We start from the raw sequence: 21,736 nt of genomic DNA, 5'->3' as shown, positions 1-21,736 counted from the left end.
AAGTGCACACGTTCTCAGAGACGATTACCCTCTTGCCCTGCACGCCTCCTTCCCAACCTCCCCTTCCACTCCCTGTTGCCCCCCTGGAACTTAAAACATTATTAAAACAGGGAAACCTATAACTGGTATGAAATGACCCTCAAATGACTGCTTAATTACAGCGAAATGAAAGCCGGGGGACTACAAATAACCAGTAACTGTCCCGGCTGTCACTGAAGAGGAGCCTGCACATGAGTCATGAGTCATGAATTAGCCACTAAGTGTTTCGCTTGCAGCCACGGGCCGCCCGCCTCTGCCCTGCCCGGGCTGTCCCCACGTAGCCTCCCACGCCGGGCCCCGCGCGGCGCGGCGCGGCCCGGGTCGGGACCAGGCGGCGGGGCTCCGCCTCGGGAGGCGTTTGTTGTGATTCGCAGGGCGCAGGAACTTGGCGGCCCAGTCCCCCTGCAGCCCCCGGCCGGTCGTCGGTGGGGGAAGTCTCCCAGGCTGCACAGGAGACAGGCTGACTGAAGGAGCGCAGCCAGCGCGGCTGCAGATAAGTTAATGTACACAGAGAGGATGTAAATTACCACGACCCTCAGCAGCAGGACATTGGCCAGGGCCCTGTCAGGCAGAGGACAAGCGTCGGCGGGCCGGGGGCTCGCTGACATCCACTCCGAGATGGAGCCGCCAGGCGGCCCGGTCAGGGAGGACCTCTTGGAGCCAGGCTTTCCTTGAAAACAGCTGCGTGTCCCTGACACCTCCAAACTAATGCATTTTTAATCAGGGGAATTAGNTATCGCCAATGCAGTCTCCCGCTGCTCCCACGCACTCCAGACCAAGCCACCTTTGAAACTCTCCGGTCCCCACCCCCATCCTCCCACCCGGACTCCTCTCCCTGGTTCTCTCCAGCGCAACTCTCGCCCCCACCCTTCCCTCTGTTTATACAGTGACATCACAGCCCCTGGCTCTTCGAGGTTCAGAGAAAACAGAGTTCAAAAAGGCAAACAGGAAAGCCGGCTAGTCGTGGGCACCGGGTGAGATTCGGTCCACCCGCGGCTGGACGGCACAAACGCGCACGTGCGCATGCGCACTTTTGCTGGCGTGCTCCCTAAGATACGAAGTCTTTGGGACTTTGTTTCCGAAGCATAGGGCCCCCTCTGTCAGCCTTTAGGGGAAATCCCGCGCCAGGCACTTAGGGGATTTAGATTTTTCCAATAGCCATGTAAGAAAAAGTAAAAAAACAAGTGAAATTATGTTTAATAATGTTATTTAACCTGATATATCCAAAATATTATTTTAACACACGATCGATATAAACAATTATTAATGAGATATTTTATATTCTTTTAGTTACACTAAGTCTTTGAAATCCAGTATTTATTTTACACTAACAGCACATCTCAATTCAGATACTAGTTTTTCCATTGGAAATACTTGGTCTGTATTTGGATTTCATAAAACTTAGAGTTGGAAAAGTTGATTCAGATGTCCAAGTTGTTCCAAACATACTTAAACGTTTTCCAATAACTGAATCCAGTATTGGTTTTTAAATTGAATTAAAATTAAATGAAATTGAATTTAAATTAATAAAATTAAAAGTTAAGTCCCTCCATCGCACTTTTCAAGTCCTTAACAGCCAATGCAGCTAGCAGCTAACATATCAGGCAGCAGTCACAAAGTTACTTAAAGTGACCAAGTTTTGCTTTTGTTATTATAAAAGGGGGATAATAGGGATACCTGGGTGGCTCAGTTAAAGCATCTGACTTCAGCTCAGGTCATGATCTTGCAGTTCCTGAGTTGGAGCCCCACATTGGGCTCTGGGCTCTGTGTGGCGGAGCCTGGAGCCTGCTTTGGATTCTGTGTCTCCCTCTCTCTCTGCCCCTCCCCCCCTCATGCTCTCTCTCTCTCTCAAAAATAAATAAACATAAACATTTTTTAATGGGGATAATAGTACCTACTTTATGTAGGATTGCTGCGATGATTACACGAAATTCAAAAACGCAATGTCAAGGTCTCAGCACAGGGCCTGGCTCATAGAAATGGCTCAGCAATGAAGGCCATGCCTAGGATTATTTGTCTTCCTTCCCCACTTTGGCCATTTCATCTCCCCATCCTTAAGCCAGTGTGACATGCTGTCCTTTTTCCAGACCTTGCTTTTAGGGAAGAATTGTTAAATGACTTTACATTAAGCTGCGAAGAATGAACAGAGTATTCAAACATGCATGTGCCCTTCTGTGTCTTCTTACCAGACAACTTCTCCCCAATACATCTACAGCTTCATTTATTATTTATACACGGATGACTCCCAACACAATAAGTAGAACAAAAATCTTTAGATCTGTTTCCAACTGCCTAGTAAAGCTCTTTACTGAGCTCTATCTGTGAGAATTTCCAAACATATTTTAAACTCCACCCACCAAAACCCGAGTTGATTATCATCACCCCTAATGTGCCTCTCCTGGGCACCCTCATTGATTCAGTGCCACCATCCACTCATGTCTGAAGCCTCAGCCACAGTCTGTCTGGCAGTGATTCTAGTCTCCTCACTCTTCTTCACTGTTCTCTTTATCCAGACTTATTAGTTATTCACCAAGGTCTATCAATTCTACCTCCTAAATACCTCCCCAGTCCACAGATATCTCTTAATCTCTATGGCCACTACCCTAATCTAAGCCACAGTCATTTTTCACTTGGATATTGCAACTGGTCTTTCTGCCTCTACTTATGCCCGCCTGCAATCCATTCTCCATGCCTCAAGAGTAATTTTTCTAAAGCATGAATTGATCATGCAACAACTTTGCTTAAACACTTTGACTGTCAACTCTTTAAAATGACTTGTAAGGCTCTTCATGAACTTGTCCAGCTTACCTCTTTTTTCTTGTCTTTTACCATAACTTTCACCACTTCAGTTCTTCTAACACACTACATGTTGCCCGATGGAGGAGCTCCAACACATGGCCATGTTGGCCATGCCTGTTTGCTTCATATTCGTTTATATACTACAAGTCACATCTCTACTCTGAGAAGGTATTTTAGGTTCATAATTAGATATTTCTTAACATTTTGCCATATGGCAACTTGACTGCTCTATTTGAGTATATGTGTGTCCGAGAGTAGCTCAACTGTGGACTCTGAATTAGAAAATGCCATCTCCCTCTCAAAAAATCTATTCATGACACCTCAAGAAATCCTTTGGGAAACTAAGCCTTCAGGTTATTAATAAGCATACCCACAGGCTGTTATTTATTATGTCTGGTTATATTCCACAAAACCAATTTTTATAAAGTTTCCTTTCTTTGTTTCACTTTGATTGCAGAAATTGGCTAAGATACACTGGCAGTAGGACTATTTATTGCTTGTACAAGGTTTGCTCAAAAAAACTGTTGATGTAGGAGCTGTGAGCAAAGCACAGATCCTACTTTGCAGGATTGGGGAGAAGATGGGAATGTTAAAAGTTAGCTTTAAAATGGTAGGGGTTTGAGTGCCAGGTAGGAGCAGAAGTGGAGTATTTCAAAACTTACCCCAGAGCCTAATGAGGTCTGCCAGTGCTCTGGGCAGGCGTTACTAGCTGGCTCTTCTCCATACCTCTTGTCCTTCCCTTTCTTCTCTCTCACCTCCCAGACACACACAGTATTGGGAGTCAGCACTTGTGCTAACCTTGGAGCCGGATAGACAACATGAGACTGGTAGATCAGGGCAGCGATGGCTAGGTATTTTCCCAGAGGCTCAAAGAGAGCAGGATCTGTATGTCTGGTTTCTACCTCTAACACCTCCAGGCCTAGGGATGGATTCCCAATGATCTTCTTCCATCAAAGGGCTTGATCCCAGGAAAGGCGAGTGAAGACGAAACTTTAGCTTTTTGTCTGGCTTCAGGATAAAGCTATGTGAAACTGTCAAAGCAAATATCATGTTCCCCTGGAAAGCTGTAAATTCCTTTGGCTTTGGGTCCAGAAGGTTTGTCATGTGGTTTGACGAAAGATGAGTCTGTTGATCACAGGTCATTAGCTGTAAGGTTCTAGAGCTCAGGCCAAGTCTATAGTGCAAGCTGCTCTATATAACACCAAATATAATGCTGGGTTCAAGTAATGCTTAGTAAATGCTCTTTAATTACTGCTCAAGATGAAGACAGTGAAATAACCTGGCATTTGTTATGTTATTTGCGTACTGATGTGTATTTCATCAGATTAAATAGAGGTATTGATAAGTTTTGTGAAGGGGACTATAAATTAAAAAATGGAATAATTATCAATGACATTTTTGTAATAAGACATGGCTAAAAAATCTTCAGAAGGAAATGGAAAATTACAAAAGAATTATTTAATGGTTGGTTGGTTGGTTGCTTGTTTGTTTTATTTTTGCCAGATTCTTTACATATTGAAGTACTGTTATCATTTCATGCTACAAAAATCATATTGAAAAGTTTAGAAATTACCGTGAGTGAAAACTCCTTTCTGATTTTATACTTTGGTAAACAGGAACCATGGATGCTTAAATAATATTTTTACAAAGCTCCTTCTTTCATTGTTTTGCTTTGGATAAAATAAAGGAAAACACTTAAGAAAAGTAATTTTGATCAACTATAGTTGCAGCATTAACTAAATCTTACTAGTCTCTTTGTCCTATGTTTATTATTCTGAATTTCTAACAATTATTTTATCCACACCATTTAATAAGTATTTCCCCCGTGTTATTATAAACTTTTTATAAGTACTATTTTTAATGTCTATAGACTGTGCTATCATATAGATTTGCCACACTTACTTAATCACTCACCTAATATTAATTATTTGGGTTATTTTTGTTAAACAAGAATTTTTATAGGATTCCCTTATGGATAAATTTTCATTGGTTTCAAAGTACTGACGGTATTTAATGTACATATGGTAATATTTAATCTTAATGTGTAATGTGTTGGCAAAAATTAAAGAGCCAGAAGTTTTTATGTTAAAAGTTCATGAAAATCAGCACAATATAAAAAGCAATCAATCAGTTTCACTGAGCTTCCAGTTTCAGAGAAAAATTATGATCTTTTCAAGTAGAGATTCCTTGTTCCTCTGTGGAGAAGCCAGATAATGAAGTAATCCCAGGAAGGATACACTATGGAAACAAGACAGAGAAACTCACCCAGTGTAGATGACCATGAAATGTCCCCTAGAGGGGTGACATTCAGATCAGGACCTAGAGGCTGAGAACACTAGCTCTCCTACCATACTCAAATACTTCAGGGACAGCAGTAGATAAAACTTTGTGGAAAGAGATCTGCTAATATGTAAGGAGGGTTGTAAATATTTTTTTAAAATGTTTATTTATTTATTTTGAGAAAGATAGAGAGAGAAAGCAGGGTAGGGGTAGAGAGGGAGGGAGAGAGAATCCCAAGCATGATATGTGCTGACACAGAGCCTCAATCTCAGAAACCATGAGATCACGACCTAAGCCAAGATCAAGAGTTGGATGCTCAACCAGCTGAACCACCCAGGCGCCCCTTAAATATTTTTTATATGTTTTAGGGAAAAAAATTTGGAAGTAATCAGAAAAGGTGAAAAAGTTAGTGAACCAAGTGTTCATGTTAGCATGATTTATAATAGGGGAAAAAAAGGGGGAACTGTTTATACATCTAAAGCTAAAGAATTGGCTATAACCGTGCCTACATTAGAAGGTAGACATCATTAAAAATATGCTTAGAGTAATTTAAAATTGGTGAGAAGATTGTTTTAAAAAAGAAGAGACATAACCAAACACAATGCATGAGTTTGTTTGGGGAGAAGGGAAACAGGAAAAAGTAATTTTGCAGACAATTAAGAAAATGTGACTATGAACTGAATATTAAATGTCATTAGAGAATAATCATTAATATTCTATTGAGATAATGTATTATGATTACATGTGAGAATGTATTTATAGGAGATGCACATTGAAATATTTAGGGATGAGATGCTGTGATGAATGCAATTTATTTTCAAATAGGTCTGAAAAAAATGAATATATACATATAAAAATATACACATACATATATTTAGATAGATAACACAAATATGACAAAGTATAATTATCTCTAATTCAAAGATATGTAGGTATTCATTGTATTTATCTTTTACATTTTATATATATTTGAAGGTTTTCACAACAAATAAATGTATTGTATGGCATTATCTACAAAAACATTTTTTTGATGTTTATTTATTCTTGAGAGAGAAAGAGAGGGGCAGGGTGGGGCAGAGAGAGAGGGAGACACAGAGTCCGCAGCAGGCTCCAGGCTCCGAGCTGTCAGCACAGAGTCCAATAGGCCAATAGGCGGCTGGAAACCATGAACTGTGAGATCACGATCTGAACTGGAGTTGGACACAACTGACTCAGCCACCCAAGCACCCCCAAAACAGAAAATATGTCATAATAGTTCAGTGGTTATATAGGTATGATAGTTCTACAGATAACTGTTATTTTCTGCTTTACACTTGGATGCATTGTCCACAATGGACGTATTTTATTTCTTATTATCAATAATTACAGCTGTAGTCCATTGAGCACTTGTTAGGCTGTTTCCTAACCTCATTATTCTATTCAACTCTTAAGAAGCTGGTGTTATTAGTCCCCTTTTATAGCCAAGGAGACTAATATTTAAAGGGATTACATTAGTGTCCCCTGATGCAACAATCTCAGGATATAACATAGGCACAAATTATGCTTTATAATTCAATATCAATTTTCAAACTATTTAGTAAAATAAAAAGAAACTATCAACATAACTCAAGATTTCTTCCCAGAGGTAGACTAATGATACAGATTAGAAGCTGGAATTGGGGCATCTGGGTAGCTCAGTCAGTTAAGCGTCTGACTCTTGATTTCAGCCCACGTCATGACCTCACAGTTCTGAGTTCAAGCCCTGCATCGGGTCTCTCTCTCTCTCTCTTTGTCTCTCTCTCTCTCCCCTTCCCCTGCTCTCTCTCTCTCTCAAAATAAATAAATACAATAAATTTAAAAGAAAAAGAGCTGGAAGTCATGACTTAGGTCCTAGCTCTGCAGTTTGCTGTCTGTGTGGTGGTAAAGACTCAACCTCAGAGCTCTGTGCTGGGCATTTATTCCTGTTCCATCCTTCTCACAAAGCTGTTACCTCTGTAAACAGTGAACATGTGAGTGTATTGTGAAGGACTAGTTGTCCTACAATTTTAGTCATTATTATCATTGCTCTGAGATCCCAATAGTGTATTCCAATATCTAGAAGAATACTGGCTTGGCCTTTTGAATTTTATTTCAGGATTTGATCTCATTGTTATAAAAAATCTTACAGTGACATCTGTTTTGTTTTGTGTGTATTGTTTTATACATTATATATATATATATTACAAAGAATAATAATAGGAAATCCCTCCTCCTTTCTTAATAAGCCCTGGCTATGGAATCTGCCTTTCTCATTGTTGAGCTTAGGTGACAACCTAGGAATGTTCTGGAGGATGGCCTCTATCAAAAACAGATGAACAAAAGAGGACTGGGTATGTCAAGGTACCAACTCTATAAAGAGTGGACTTTCATATCCCACTTTCCAAATCTGAGCACCATATTTTTTATTTTCAGTGTTATAATTTAGGCTCGGGCAAAACACTAGGAACTACAATGAATTGTTGAACGGATGAATGGTTGTTGAGAAAATGTGTTCTTTTTGTGTAATGTCCTATCAGCCCGAAACAGTCAAGAAATCGCCATTGTTGTAAAAATGTCAGCTCAATACCTTCTTTACTTGGAGGTACAGAAAATTGTCACGAGAACATTAATTCTCCATTTGGACAGAATCTCTGAACTTTGTGATGTTCACCTATCATTGTAAAACTCTAAAGATCAAGTTTATTTTGGAAGCTCTGCTACAACCTCTAGTACGTTTCCAATAGCATAGCAGAGGAAAACAGAAAAGAGTAACATTCTACTTCCAAATACACATCACTGTTGTTTTAAAGTTCACAATGTTTGCTTTACTAATTCAGCAAGGAAGGAAGATCCCAAATGTTAAATCACAAAGCATTTAACATTTTGCTTTTCAAAAGTAACCTTCCTATTATCAATGCCATTGCTGAAGATCACAGTTATAATAACTCATATCTTGAATATGAATAAGTAATTATGAGCTGAGTAATTTTGACTAGGATTGACCACCATCAAACCTGTCAGCATTTGTCTGTCTTTCGTTAGTGACCTAAGCAATGATATAAACTTATTTTGGGGTGAACAGCAAGAATGAATGCTAGCTAAGATCTCCTGTGGTACATATGGAGTCATGCTGTGTGTGTGGGGGGGGAAGCTCAGCTAAAATCACATCATCCCACTGGGATACCCCAAAGTATGTGCAACCAAGAAATCACCAGCTTCTCTGGCAGAAAACATCACAGCGGACAGTTATGCAGGGTTCTTGTAGCCCTTACGAAGTTGTAGCCCTGGAGAGTCCTTTACCAGTGATTGGTGATAGCAAGTAATAGTTTGTGATTGATGGTAGAAACCTTCTAATGAGGGTGTTTAATAGCAAAACATCTGAGGAAGGCACGACAAATATGGCTCCAGTTTATTAAATTTTACAAACCATAGTAACCTGAGTTTGGTAAGGTTTATTTGGATTGTTTCTTTTGTCTCTTTGTCAGGAGTATTTTAAATTGAATTTATTTCCTTGATTTGAGTTAGTTCAGTTTCTTAAGAAAATTTTTTTCTTCTGTCAAATAGAATATATTATAATGGTTAATTTCACCTTGATTCGACTGAAGAAAGCTCAGACAGCTGGTAGAACATTATTTCTGGATGTGTCTGCAAGGATGTGTCCAGAGAGATTTGCACTTGAATCCATATCTGAATAAAGAAGACTGCTTTCACCAATAAGGGTGGGCATCATCCAATCTATTTGGTCTTGAATAGAACAAAAAGGCAGAGGAAGGGCAAGTTCTGTCAGCTTGAGCTGACACATTCATCTTCTCCTGCCCTCAGTCGTTGGTGTTCCTGATTCCTAGGCCTTCAGACTCTGTCTGAATTATACCACCAGATTCTGGTTCTCCAGCTGGTAGAGGGCATATCACGTATCTTCTCAATCTCCATAATCATGTGAATCAGTTCCTATAATAATCTCTTCTTATAACATATATCCTATTGGTTTTGTTTCTCTGGAGAATCATGGCTGATACATTAAGGAATAGATCTAATATTAAAACAAGTGTGGTAAAGAATAGAGAGAAATAAAAGTCTTGATATAGTCTTCAAGGAACATAGAGTCGAGTTTGGTAGGGCCAAAAAAACAAGAAATAATGATTAGCATGTAGTCAGATGAGTCAGGGAAAGCCATTGAATTATAACTAATGAATCCTATTCATCGATTCATTTCATTTATTCACTTGCTAGAAAACATTTCCTGAATTACAAATGGCAGCAGGTGATTACACTAGTGAGGAATGTCCATTCTTATCAGAAAGCCCCTAGTTATACAGGAGCCATCTAATCCACCCTGTGCATTTGGATTGGCAGTTTTTCTTTTTCTCTGTTTTTTAATTGTTCCATTTCCAAAGACTTCAAGGTAGTTGTGGAATGTGGCTTTCCTTTTCAGAAAATCTAGTGCCAGCATTGTTCCCTCAGGCCAGCAATTCCCAGGCTTTGATATTTTAGTTTAGTGGTAACCATTATATTTATTTTCATAGTGAGAAAATCTAAGTAATTTTGGGCATGGTTCAAGGTTACATTGTGAGGACATGGACCCTATCCTTGAACTCACCAGCCAGAGGTGAACCATAATTAATGAGCAATGATTGAGCATGGAGATGAGATAGGGCCAAAGTCACACCTTTACCATTCAGAGAACTTGCCAAGTAGACTTCAACCTTTTGACAATGACCCCATTTCCTCATTTCTCAACCTGGAATTATATGCAGCCTATTTTTCTTTTCTTGCTTAAAGTATTACCCTACATGATCATGGACACTGCAATTGTTAGGGTTGCCCATATCTTCCATGGCTAAATCCACAGGTTTGTACTCAGTCCTCATTTTTACTTGCATTATCTGAACAGTTGACACAGTTTATCAACCCCTCCTCCTTGAAACAGTTTCTTTACTTGATCTCTTTGGGGCACCACATTCTACTTTCCTGCTACCTCCCTGGCTGTTCCTTTCCATTGTCCTCTGCTGGTTCTTCTTCATCTGCCCAATACCCTAACATTTGGAAGCCAACACAAATTCATGACCATTCCTCCACACCTGTTGTGATCCTGTTTCCCCACCTCAAGAAATGCAACTCTTTCCTTTCAGTTGCTCAGGCTAAAAACTTGGACTCATTGTTGATTCCTCTTTCCTCTCACACTTCACATCCTATCTGTTAGAAAATTCTGTCGGCTTTGTCTTTGAAATGTATCCAGAATGTGAACCCTCTCACCAATTCCACTACTTCTTCCCTAGGCAAGTCACCATGTCTCTTTCCTGGAAGGTACGAGTAGCTTTCCCCCTGCTTCTTCCCTTGTAACTCTAAAATACACCCATAACACAGCAGAGTGAGTCTTTAAAATACATCATTTCATATCATCTCTTTGTTCAAAATTCTCCAATAACCCCCATCTCACTTAGGGTAAAAGACAGTCCTTACAATGATTTACAAGGCTTTCCGTGACCTGGCACCTAAAAGTTTTCTGATTTCATCTTCTTTATGTTCTTTCTATTCTAATGCCTCTCCAGCCACACACCTGCTTTCTGTTTCCCCACCATTCCAGGAATGCTCCTGCCTTGGGAATTTTATACTAACTACTCCCTCTGTTTGCAATGTTCTCCCTCCATGGAACCATGTGGCTCACTCCCACACCGCCTTCAGGTCTTTGCTCAAATATCACCTGGTTAGAAATCTTCCCCAACCAACTTAAAATTGCAACCATACCTCTCATCCCAGCACTCTCTTCCCTTTTCCTGTTTAATTTTTTCCTATAGCACATATCATCATTCAATATACTATTTATTAGCTTAATGATAACCCACAACCCTCGGACCAACTTCAATATACTATTTATTTTACTTGTTTACTGATGTTCTCCCTCTCAGTCACAAAATGTAGGCTCCATGTATACATGGAATTTTTGTGTGTGTCTTTTCTTCATTGCTGTACGCCTAGCACCTAGAATAATGTTTGGCACATAATAGTCTAGAAAATATTAGTAAGTATTTTGAATGAATGGTCATATCTTGCTCCAAGGCTGTGTGATGAAACAAATATTAAGTAAAGCTCAAACACAAGGCTCTGAGGAAACTATTTCCATGATCACTTATCTGTTTATACCACCCCAAAGAACAAGAAGCTGTATTGTTTGCTTTATTTTGTTTCAATTCCCTTATACATCATGTCCTTATATAATGAATAAGCATGTCCTTGGACAATGTACACAGCCTGTCCTTGTACCCCAGTACAGCTGTCCCTTCCCGTTTACTTTGCTCTGTTCTCCCTCCATCATGTGGTTTCTTCACCATAGTATAGTCTGTTGTTTCTAAAGAGGAAAACTACTTTACTAAAATGTAAATAAATCTTAGAGTTGGCCTGTACTCAGAGATAACTATAAAGCAATGAGACTGAAGCAGGATTTTTCCATTATAAAAAACAAACTATTTGAAAAACGAGGAGTCATTCTTTTTCCCTGCTCTTGACCTTGAGCAAATATGGGCTGGTTAGTCTAGGATAGGAAGAGAATGGGGCTTCCAGCTGGATTGAAGGTGTCAATTGGGCATATTAGTTGCTAATTTAAGATCATGATATGCTCCAAATAACATTTAAATATCTGTATGCTATGCTGCTGGGGAAAGTTCTCAGTTATATCCTTCTTGCCCTGCATGTCAGGAAAACAACCAGGACGGATCTGCAATGTCTATGCTTAATGTACTCTAATGGGCTGGTTTCTACTAGTCACAGACTCATGCCAGCCTCTGTTATAGTTGATGCACATGGTTACTCACAGTACTTTAATGTAGTTTAGCTCACTGACCATGATTTATATAACCTACAGTTTCTGTCTAGTTGACTCATTCATTCTCTCAATCCTTGAATCATCTAAACCTTCCTTACTAATTTCACCTGCATTTTGTCTTCTAGTCCAAATCTTCCCTGTTCATTCTTTAACCCACAGAGGAAACATGAGCCAGTGAATATCACCATGTTATCACCCCAGCCACCACACTCTTGCTCTAAATTCTGCTTGAGTCAATTCTAGAATCTCCAGCCTTTCTTCAGAGTTAGGTCTCATGAAATATTTGTCTTTCTCACTCTTTTCAACACCTATGATCCCAATACTGCTTCTAGCAGCAGATGATATACACTAAGGCCCCAAACAGTTTTGCCCTACACTTAATTTTCATAGACTCCTTTCTAGCCTGTTTCATCAAAGGAGAAAAGTAAGATAGCTAAGATAGCTGTGAAGGGCATTGCCCAGGGACAAAGGCCCACTAAGAGACTGAGGTTTAGTAATAAGATTATAGAATGCTTCCCCTCCCATTACCCCCCCACTACTACCACCAACAGGGCTTCAGTGTAATAACAGGGGCCTACAGCTCAAAGAGTTCTAAGAGACAGGTTTCCTCTAAGGTGAAGTACTTAGGAAAGCCCAAAGTTAACAAGGGAGCTAAAACAAGGATGTAAGAGAACTTTGAAGCCTCTGGCACCTACAGCTCCAGCAAACATTAAACATAGCCCAGCTCCTAGCTAGATTAACATAAAATCTCACACTAACAGCCTATTACCTGATACATCATGTGAGGCTTTCAGCAAAAAATTACAAGGCAAACAAACAAACAGAAAAAGCCTGAAGAAAGAGAGCAAGTGTCAGAACCATACACAGATATGACACAGTTACTAGAATTACTAGACAGGAAATTTAAAATAATTATGTTTAATATGTTAAAGGCTCTAATGGAAGAAAATAGTCAACATGCAAAACAAGTGGTTAATGAAAGCAAAAAGAGGAAAGCTCTCAAGAAAGAATAAAAAAAAAGGCTACATATAAAAAACACTGTAATAGAAGTGAAGACTGTCTCTAATGGAATCATAAGTAGACTGGATATGAATGAGGAAAGAATCAGTGAGCTTTCAGCTGTGTCAATAGAAACTTTTCAAACTGAGATGCATAGAGGAAAAACAAGTGGAAATGAAATAAAACAGAACATCCAAGAACTGTGGGAGGATTACAAACGATGAAACTTATGCATAGTTGAAATATCAGAAGGAGAAGAAAGGGAGACTGGAGTAGAGAAAATATTTGAAATGATAATGGCCAAGAACAGACACCAAACCACAGATTCAGAAAGCTGAGAGAATATCAGGTGGATAAATATCAAAAGGCATACACACCTTGGCATATCGTATTCAAATTTCAGAGAATCAGTGACCAAGAGAACATCCTTAATGAAGCTAGAGAAACAAAACACCTTATATAGAGGGGAGGAAGAATGTGAATTGCATTGGGCCTCTCATCAAAAACCATGCAACCAACGAGAGAAAAGAGTGAAATATTTAAAATGTTGAAAGATGGGCACCTGGGTGGTTCAGTTAGTTAAGCTTAAGTGTCTGACTTCAGCCCAGATTGTGATCCTGCGCTTAGTGGGTTTGAGACCCATGTTAGGCTCTGTGCTGACAGCTCGGAGCCTGGAGCCTGCTTCATATTCTGTGTCTCCCTCTCTCTCTGCCCCTCCCCTGCTTGCACTCTGTCTCTCTGTCTCCCAAAAATAAATAAACATTAAAAAAAATTTTAATGTTGAAAGAAAAAACCCCACCAACATAGAGTTCTATATGTCTCAAAACTGTCATTCAGAGTGAAGGATGTGGTGCCTAGGCAGCTCAATCAGTTAAGCATCCAATTTGATTTCTGCTCAGATTGTGATCTTGTGGTTCATGAGACAGAGCCCCACATCAGACTCTGTGCTAACAGCAGAGAGCCTGCTTGGGATTCTCTCTTCCGCTCTCTCTCTGCTCCTCCCCCGCTCACTCTCTCTTTTCATCTCTCTCAAAATAAATAAACTTAAAAAAAAGTGAAGAAGATTATGTGAGTGAAAAACAAGCCACAGACTGGAAGAAAATATTTGTAAAACACACACCTGATAAGACTTGTGGCCAAAATATGCAGAGAACTCTTAAAATTCAATGATAAGAGAACAAACAACCCAATGAAAAAACTGGCCAGAATTGCTCTTTTGCCATACCCTTCAACACCAAAACCATGAAGAAGGCCACCCAGGTCATCCCTGAGAAGTACTATACACTCCTGGAAGTACTTCCACACCAATGAGCACATATGCGAGGAAATCACCATTATTCCCAGCAAGAAACTCTGCAGCAAGATAGTAGGCTAAGCTACACCACTAATGAAGCAGATTCAGAGAGTTCTGGTGAGAGGGATCTCACCAAGCTGCAGGAGGAAGAGAAAGAATTATGTTCCTGAGGTCTCAGCCCTGGATCAGCAGATCATTGAAGTAAATTCTGACACTAAGGAAATGCTGAAACTCTTGGACTTTGGCAGTCTGTCCAATCTACAGCTCATTCAGTCTACAGTTTGGATGAATTTCAAAACACCACGTGGATCTGTTTGAATCTTTCTGTTGGGCTGTAATATCTTCAATAAACCTTGGACAACAACAACAACAACAGAAAGTAGGCCAAAACCTGAACAAATACCTCACCAAAGATGATATACAGACAGAAAATAAGCATGTGAAAAGATGCTCAGTATTGTATCTTTACAGGATTGCAAATTAAAACAACAATGAGACCCTACTAAACACCTATTTAAATGGCAAAAATTCAAAACACTGACAACACCAAATACTGACAAATATGTGGGACAGCGGGAAGTCTCATTGCTGGTGGGAGTGCAAAATAGCACAACCACTTTGGAAGATAGTTTGGCAGTTTCTTACAAAGCTAAACATAGTCTACCATATGATCCACCAATTATGCTCCTTTATATTTACACAAATAAGTTGAAAACTCACATCCACACAGAAGTGTTCACATAAATATTTATTCATAATTGCTCCCAATTGAAAGAATCCAATATGTCCTTCAACAGGCAAATGGACAAATTGTAGTACATCCTGAAAATGGAATGTTATTCAGTGATAAAAAGGAATAAGCTATCAAGCCATGAAAAGATAGGAAGGAATCTTAAAAGCTAATTATCAAGTAAAAGAAGACAATCTGAAATGTCTACATTTGTATAATTCCAACTGTAGGACATTCTGGAAAAGGCAAAATTATAGAGACAATAAAAATATCAGTGGTTGCCAAGGGTTTGAAAATGTGGGAAAGGGTAAGGAGAGAACGATAAATAAATGGAACACTGGAGTCTTTTAGGACAATGAAACTATTCTATCTGATATCATAGTGGTGGATCCATGTCATACATTTGTCAAAACTTTCAAATTTGTACAATACAAAGAGTGAATCCTAATGTAAACTATGGACACTAGTTAATAAAAACGTATCAACATTGGACCATTAATGGTAATAGATGTACCACACTAATGCAAGATGTTAATAGTAGGGGAGACTGTGTGTGGGGTTGAGAAGTAAGGAGGTATATGAGAATTCTGTACTTTTCACTCAAGTTTTCTGTAAACCCATGAATGCTCTAGAAAATAAAGTCTAGTAAATATTTTAAAAAGTGAAGGAGAATAAAGACCTTATCAGACAAACAAAACCTTCAATCTGGAGGCTTCTGAAAATAACATAGGCTGCTGAGTTTGGAGGACACTTGGTGGACTATAGAAATTTAGCATACCTGGATGTGAAGAGACTTCACCACTTTGCTGAATGTGAAAAAGTAATTATTTGCCCCAGTTAGGAAAAGTAAAGGTGTGTATTTTATCAGTATAATCAGTATAGAGTGGAGACTAGCATTTATTGGTATGTGATTCTGTGCTAGGTGCTTAGGTACAATGATTCTGTGTTAGGTGCTTATGTGACTGATTCTGTGCTAGGTGCTTAACATGTCACATTATTCCTTTCCTTTCTTCCTTCCTTTAAAGAAGATTCATGTCCTTAAAGAGTTTACTGTCTAGTAGAGGAGACCGACAGTTGCGGGATAGTCCAGTATTGTGAGGTCTATGTGCTTGTGATAAAGAGATTACAAGGTATGGTGGCAGCACAGGAGAGGGTAGATATCCAGCCTTGGGGGCACTGGAAAGGCAGTGAGAGGCTGTGTAAGGAGGGGAGTAAACCAAAAAGACTTGCTCTTCCCAAAGATGTCTCTGGATAGATTGTGGAAAATGGGCCAACCTTAAGGACTGAAGACTCTTACAATGATCTAGGCACCCAAACTAGAGATGGAGATATAACTACTAAGCTTCAAGAGAGCTGGAATCAAGAGCTGAAACTTGGCAGTTTATTTGATTAGAGAGTGGTGACAGGGAGAAAGAAATTTGAGAGATAAGTTTTCTGGCGACACCTGATGGCATCTTTAACTGAGTAGAAAACAGATCTGTGAGGTTAGAAAGAAGAAAGATGATGGTTTCCGTCTGGAACATTTGGTTTTGAAAAGCCTGTGGGACATGGGATAGAGTGTATGGACGTGAAACTTGGAAAATAAATTTGGGCTGGAGAGAAAAGACCTGGAAGTTGCTGGCATAAAAGTAGTGGTTAAAGTGGGAGATTTATTTTTACAACAATCATTAAGGCAGCTATTTCTCTCCCTGTTTTCAGAAGAGGGAACCAAAGTTTGGAGAGCATAAATAATTTGCTCAAAATCAGTTAGGGAGCAGTGGAGCCAGGATTTTTAACCAGTACGTTTCCAAGGCACAACATCATTTCTGGATAAATGCACTACTTCTGAGTAATCTGATTGTATTGCTCCTATGGATTTTCTTCCTCCCACATTTGAGAATTCTGGAAAACATTCCTACTTGTCACAGGAACTCACCTGGAGAAATGTCACTGTTCACAGCTCAAAACTTCCCTTTTGGAGACTAAGATAAAGCACAACAACTTCTTTATGAGAGTTGCCTTTCATCTGCATGGAAGGATGCCAATGATATTTGGTCTATGAAAGTAGCCCTGAATGTCCTTCCAAACCAGACCTGTAGTGGGGGGCAAGCCTTGGCATCATGTTAACAGTCTGCCTCCTCATGCTCTAAACTCACATTGAACACATCAGATAAGTGGTGACAGAAGCAGACAACCCATTTTATTTGCTGATTCAAGGCAGGCTCCAGGACTGCTGGCTCCGTGTCTGGCTACCCATCTCCCATCCTGTCACTTGTCTCTTTCTCATGGGGATTCCCAAGTCTCCCTCAACCTGGCCTACAAACTCCACCTCCTTTCTTAGTCCTGATAGCGCCAGAGTTGAAGCCTTTTTTTATTTTCCATTCAGAGGGAAGCTGGATGTTCTTTCTGATGACCTCATCTCTCTTGGCATCCCCCTTCCCACCCCCATCTCCCAGGCACTGTCATTTTCATTTGCATGGCCTCTGGGGTCTTCAACTATGGAGGGACCTGCTTCATAGCTGACACCAAGGCTCAAACTCTAACCTCTCACACTTTCTCATATAACATCTCATCTGTTGGTGGAATACATTTGTTTGTGATTACAGGCTGCTTACAATACCAGTGCACAGGGCCTTATGTTATGGCTCAGTGCCATGAGAAAACACATTAGTAATTTTTTATGACCCTAGTGCAACCATGCAGGATTTCCCTAAAACAGAAAACATGAAGGGATTTTATTGTCTTGCACTATTAGACATCCCTTATGGCTGATGCATGTATATTAGAACTAACAGAACACAGGATTTTCCAGACATTTTGGGTTGAGAGGTTTCTGACTCTAATTAGTGAACACCCCTTGTTTATCTGCTCTGGGGGACATAAAACACACAAGGAAATTACAAACAAAAGGCATCAAGGTTTTGAATGTTTCTCTTGATATATTAACTTACTCCTGGGCTTAAATGAGATGCTCTTAGTAAGCCACTTCTGAAAATTACTGTGAAATGATAAAAATAAGAAGGGACTGGTGAATTCTCAGGGATTCTTACTGCACCTCTTTGAAAAATAGCATACAACATGGACTTCCCATTAGATCAGGACACGATCTGGCTCTCATATGGGGTGGCTCTCTCTCTCTCTCTCTCTCTCTCTCACACACACACACACACACACACACACACACACACACACACACACCATCCAATCAAAATGTCTAAAAAGAGAATAGTGGACTTTCATTTGGTCTTAATAAATGCATATATTATTTCTATTAAAAAAAAACATTCTATGTTTGGCACTGTTAATGGTGTTCAATGTCCACCCAGGAGTTTTTTGATAAACTAGCAGGAGAGAACTTGAGAGCTTCTAGCTCTCTCAGAGGAGCTACACTGGAACATTTTAATTACTTTTCTGTGGAGGACATACTCATTCTAAATCTGGAAGTTCTTAGAGGCCTCTCTACCCAGCTGGGAGTGTGTTCCCAAGTGTCCAGGGGGTGAAGGTAAGTCAGCCAAGAGAATGAGAAAACAACAGACCCCATGGAGGTAATGAACAAACCCTATCCAATAAAAGGCCTTAAATTAGAACATTAGGAAAAATGTTTAATACCAAGTGTTAGTAGTTGACATGATGATGTCAACTCTTTAAACTTAATAAATGTGTGACAGCTACCTTTCCCAGCTGCCTATCAGCCTTCAAATACATGCATCCCATTGAGTGGCAAAGAATGAGAACTTGGCCGAGCATTTCTGTAGTAAGAGCCATGGGGAAAACACAGTAGACAAAGCAAAATAATAGAGTACAATGATATTTGGGTTCCATATTGACTGTACTATGGTTATAGTGACAAATTTTCCAAGGCTCAAACAGGTTTAACCTCCCTTAAAAAATTAATGTATTTGTGACATACTCTGGGGAAAAAGCTATTCATGGCATGTCACCCCTCACAGAATGGAAAAGATGGGTTTGCATTCTATCCCTTCACCTGTCACCTGCCCTGGGATTGAGTGTTACCCACCTGTTTCTCATGACCCCCAGGGAACACAAATGGGCTCACCTTTAGTGCACAATGGCACTGACAGGCAACATTGAATGCACACTTAAAATAAGAAGACTGATTTGTGTGTTGCCTTTTTCATATCTGGACTCATCTATGTTGTCATTTCTACATATCAGTTATAATGGAGGCTATGTTCTCAATACTATTCTGTAAATATTAAAAGGCATTTTAATTTAACCAACCAAATATTAGAAAGGAGATCTAGCCCAGTCCCCCTTCCAGCACCTCACAGGAAGAGTCTGCTATCAGAAGGAACTGGGATTCTTTAGGGATTCCCAGGAGTTAGGCTTTAGGTCATCCATTCACTTGGTATGTCTTCTTCCTTGGAGAAAAGATCTTTTCTCTTTTCATTCACTGGACCTGTGAAAGAAGTGGACAGCTGATCCCCAAGGGCATACCAGAAACTCACTAATCAAACCCATTATGAAGAAGAGAGTGCTGCAGTTATTGTATGTTGAGGGTAGTTACATGACAGACACAGATACAGTGTGTGGCAACTTGATATTGACTGTGTTGTAATGAATAAAATGTGTCCAGTGTTTACTGGACCAGACAATGCCCTGAAAAGCATTGCCATGAAGTTATGACTGGAAACACATTTTAATCATGTGGCTCCTTGTAGCTCAGTTTTAGATCATGTAATCGGTGGAGAGAATCCATTGATTGGCGTATTCTCCTAAGTTCAGTTATAGTTTATGAGATGTGGAAGAGAGAAACTCCACTGACAGCAATTACCTGGAATTCATAGGACTTTGCTTACTTTGCAAATGCTCTTTCAGTGGTTGACTTTTGCCTGCTCTTCTCCAGCCCAGGTTTGGCTATTCTTAGACCTGGAATTAAATCACTGAAGTCCAGTCTTCTTAGGTTTCCCTCCTCCCTGGGAGAGTAGATTTAGAGTGATCATAAGAAAGTCAACTCATCCCTAATCATTTGGCCCAAAGAGACTCAGAACGCTCTTCCCTCTTCCTTTTACAATCCTTCCAATAAAACTTCTCTACTTTTTTAATCCCTAGGTGGGGAGCACTCTCAGAAAGTTCACACAGTGAGTGTGGTTTGTGCATTCAATAGTAAGATCTAATCATTGCCTCTTGAGGGCTGAAAAATGAAAACACTGGATAAGAGCCCACCTTCTGGCTTCATGCTTGTCAAGAACAGGATCTATTAGCCTTTTAAAGAAATACTGATAATAAAAAGCAGACTAAGTGAGCTATGTGAATTGGCATCTAATCAATTATTTTCTGAGCTCTTTCCCCCTTAAGTTACTCAGAGCTGCATGAGCAAACAAGATTTTACTGTTTCTAACCCTCTCGCCTTCCACAGAGCTTGGGGAAATATATAAGCCTGTGCATGCCCCTATTCTTTTTGGAGATGTTTTATTATCATCATCTCCATCATAGAAAAGGTAATATCCCCTTTACTTGAAGAGTATACAAGTCAGAAACTCCCCATCCTGCATTCCTCAAGCATCAAGAGGTACAAGGTCTGAGCTTTCCTCCCATAGCCCACCAACAGGGCCAGGACATCAGTAGAGTGAGGATGAGGACAGCTGCCAGCCAACCCAGAGCACAGAGAGCCCAGGCTGCTTTCTTTTTCCCACATCAATTCTTCATTGTATTTGACCTAGAAGTTTTGGATGTGGACAACACTGCATACTTGGAATTATACTTTTTTTCTCTTTAAACCTTTTGCCCTGTTGATGATTCATTTCTCCTGGGCTAAAAGTGGACTCATCCCGAGCATCTTTGCATGGAAGACATTCCAGCATTTGGAGGGTCTCCTCACAGAATGGTTGCATTGGATGCTCTGGTTTGCCTTTACCTCCTCTTCTACTCTCTCCATACTCAACCTCCACCCTTTGCTTCTACTACACATATCATTGGAAGAAGAAACACATTTGTGATTTTCCCTGAATAGGGGCCAATTTGTTATTTTAGCATGGGTGTGCCTGGTTTCGAAAGGTGCATACCAGGCAGCTGAAGAGTGATGTCAATTTTGACCTGCCATCTGTAGTCCCTGCCCAGGAGATGTTTTGAAGCACCAACTCCTCCACCTCCCCAAGGCCATCTTTGTTAACCTTCTGTTAACCCTTAGAGGAGCACAATAATGCCAAAAGAGATCAGAAAACACCAGGAAAAGGCAACGAGGGGGTACATGGTAGTTAAGAAGGATTTCTGTTTCTCTATTAAATTTTTTAAAAAGCTACTATCCAAACTTGGGCTTGAGATAGGTGTGATTAGTGCCATTGGCAGGTTTTTGCCACAAAATGCTTCTCCTTAGAAAGAAAGTATGGGATTATCTAAAGCACCCAGTTACTCTTATTAAGCTCAGATTTTCTTAAAATTAGATTGAGAAAAATCCATTTCTACATGTAGCATGCATTACAGAATAAGCTTAAATGCACATGTTTTCAGGACTAGTCTGGAATCCTGTTGGTAATTTCAGCCAGGTCTTGACCCTGGGTGTTGTGAGGATCAGGAATGGTGTTACCAGTTATTATCTATTTTGTTAGAAGCCAGAGTTGAACTTGGGAACATGATTAACACTAGCTCAATTTTCCCCTCCCTCCAGCCAGCCACTGAAATTACTAAGGCTTCTCACAGGATAAACATATGTTAGTTTGTTCCTAGGAATTAGCCTATACTTTTTATTGTAATATATTACTTTGCCCCTTTCATCACTCTCCCACCCCCACCCTGGCACCTTTCCCCTCCACTCTTTACCTACTTAGACCTAGATTTG

At 39.9% G+C, this 21,736-nt stretch overlaps 1 pseudogene; it reads left to right on the top strand.

Moving 5' to 3' along the window:
* Nucleotides 1-657: 657 nt before the first annotated feature.
* LOC144243219 (small ribosomal subunit protein eS17 pseudogene) lies at nt 658-14,546 on the top strand (annotated as a pseudogene).
* Nucleotides 14,547-21,736: the final 7,190 nt, after the last annotated feature.

The sequence above is a fragment of the Crocuta crocuta genome, unplaced genomic scaffold (assembly GCF_008692635.1).
Source record: "Crocuta crocuta isolate KB4526 unplaced genomic scaffold, BGI_CrCroc_1.0 scaffold26, whole genome shotgun sequence".
Classification (NCBI taxonomy): domain Eukaryota; kingdom Metazoa; phylum Chordata; class Mammalia; order Carnivora; family Hyaenidae; genus Crocuta; species Crocuta crocuta.
Note: the sequence above shows the minus strand (reverse complement) of the source record. Positions and strands in the feature narration are given on the sequence as shown.